The following is a 2715-nucleotide window of genomic DNA, read 5'->3' as shown; positions in this document are numbered from 1 at the left end:
TCCCTCTGCTCCCCTCGCTCCTGTCGCCGGGACGCGGGTGGGCTCGCGCAGCTTTTTTTGAGGTGGAAAGCGCGGACCCGCGAACTTCTGTCGGTACGGAACGTCGCGTGGCTCTGCCCGTGCGGGGAGGCCCTTGCCGCCCGGGAAGCGGCTCGGACATTCGCGTCCGCCCGTCTTGTGGTGTTTTATTGCCTGTGCCGCGCAGCCCTTCAGAGCGCTGCAGCTAGCGTCTCTTCAGTACTTGCAGCGCGTGCTGCCTTACGGTTGCATGGTTTGTAATGGAAGCGAAAATCTGTGATTTCTGGCCAAAGGCATTTGCCGTAGACTGCAAGCGTGGTTTTGTGTTAGTGGTAGGCTACCGTTTGAGAATCAAACTGTACAGACAGTTGCGAGTCCCTCTGAGGTTGTTCAAGCGCTCTCTCCTCTCACGAGCTACAAGACAAATCATAAGGGTTTTTTGTAGTAAGCATTGCTTTCAAAGTTTGCAGATAGAACAGTTGTGTGTTTTATTACATTGTAAATGATGTTTAAAAATGCTTAGTGATGTATTTCAGTGACTCGTGCCTGAAATGTTAATGGAATGCCAGTGGAACGCCTTTGGGAGGGTGACGTTTCACATGCATGACCAGAAGCTGTATTTAGCCAGACTGGCTTAAGCGAAGTAAAATATACGTGTATTTCCCCCTGCGTGGCACCCCTAGCGTCTCACGTTTTAAGTGGCAAAGATTTTTGCGTTGTTAAGTCTTTTTCTCCTCTTTTGCCTCTCTGTGGTCGGGCGCAGCAGGGTTTTTGTAGGCCTATTTCCTCCCCTCCCCCAAACGGCACTCGTTATTTTTTCCTTTGTTTATTTGCGTGTCCCACTCAATTGCCAAATTCTTTCTTTTGCCTGCTCATGTGCACTCTGGTGTTTGGCACAGGATTTGAAAACTTTACCGGGTACCTGAGAGTTCATTGAAGTCAAGAGACCTTGTGTGTTTTCTGAGGCGTTCAGTGTGGACCCCTCGATTCTTCCACGGTGGGAGGGGGAGGAGAAGGTATTTAAATCCCTGTGAATTGAGAAGGGGAAAGTAAGTCTGGGGTAATTGTTTTGTGAAGGGATCCAGCTTTTCTGTCTCCGTTGTGTAAGAACTTTCAGATTTCCTCCTTTTGTGACCAAAAAAAAAAAAAAAAAGCATTCTCTTCCTTTTTTTTGTTTTTGTTTGTTCTTGTGACTGCTGATCTCCCCCGCCCACCCCAAAGGTGGTGTGGTAGGAGTGGAGGGGTCCCGCAGTACCTTTGTTGCAGTGTTCTGGGGAGAGAGAGTAAGGGATAAAATAATGTTCTGATTCTTGATAGCTCCTTTGCATATAGAGTTTCGCACCAGCATCATTGTAAACTAAAATGAGATCGGTCAGTTTGTCAGATGATAATGTAAAAAAGTTGTGAACAGCAGCAGAGGAACTGAATGGGTCTGTTCTTGGGCACACAGGCAGACCCTACTGGGTAATGCAGTTCAGATTTGGAAAGTCATCTCTCAAAGTGTAAGGGCTCATAAAAATCTTAACTGCTTCTAAAGTTGATGGCACTCGTTCAGTGAAGCTTCTTGTGCCACTTCAGTATGAGTATTTGTTTTTATTTTTGAGTTGGCAATGTATGTAACTTCAGGAGACGGCTTGTTTGATTTCTTTGTATTTTTTTAATATCAGGGCAAACTCTTGTGACTGAAAGTGATGTTAATTCCTTCTAGATGATACTGAGGGGAAGGGTCTGCTCTGCCTTGGTAGCAGTGTTACTTCCTTGGATGAGAGTTTTGGAGTTAATAAATGAATATGTGATGAGGCTGTAACTCGAAAAACAGACTTAGGGTGATGTGAGTACAAGTGAACCTGCTAATATCACAAGTAGTAGTATTAGCCTTCATCTGCTGTTCCGCAGAGATGCCATAGGTAGAATCTAATCTTAGAACTTTCTAGGGCATAGCTAAAGTTACCTGGTATATTGTAAAGTTTATATTAATGAATCTAAAAACGCAGGGTCTCATCTTTCATCTGGCATTAGCCAAGGTAAAGAAAGGTGTGGGGTTTTTGTCACAAATCAGTCGCTTTTTTTTAATTTCAACTCCACAGGAAAGTGAACGGGAAGTAAAATAGCCAGATCACCTTACAGATCAAAATAGTTCAGAAACTAGAAGCAGGTGGGAAATACTAAGATAATGTAGGTCAGTGCTGATTGAAATGTAGAAACAGAAGCCAGGAAATCTGGAATTCTGATCTCATCTGTTTCAATGCTTCATTCGTTAGCTTCTAAAAAAAAGGAAATACTTAGTTTCTTCTGTGGCAGGCATAGGGGTTAATATCTAATGGTTGACAGCTCAGTGCATCTTTTGAAGCCAGTTCAGGAGGCATTTGGTTTGGCATGTACGTACTGTTGTGCAGGAACGGGAACCTCATCAAAAGTGCTTGCCTAGTCTCACTAAATTGTGTTGCTGGGCTGTAGCCGCAGGAAGCGAAGAGAGGCAGGGCTGCGTTCAGTTTGGCTCGCTTGTAGGATCTGCGCAGGCTGAAGGCCTTCAGGAACATCCTCTGCCAGTGCCCTGTCTCTCCTCCTCCTCACAGCTCTGGACACTGTGGTGGCTTGCCTCTTGAATACCCTTGTGCTGCATGTCTTGGGTTTTGAATATAACTGGAAATGGGACCATCGCTTCTGCTGAGACTATTTTTTAGCTCTTGGTTTTGG

This window comes from Egretta garzetta, unplaced genomic scaffold (assembly GCF_000687185.1).
Source record: "Egretta garzetta isolate BGI_Z169 unplaced genomic scaffold, ASM68718v1 scaffold590, whole genome shotgun sequence".
Classification (NCBI taxonomy): domain Eukaryota; kingdom Metazoa; phylum Chordata; class Aves; order Pelecaniformes; family Ardeidae; genus Egretta; species Egretta garzetta.
The sequence above is the reverse complement of the archived record's forward strand: the minus strand, read 5'-3'. Positions refer to the sequence as shown.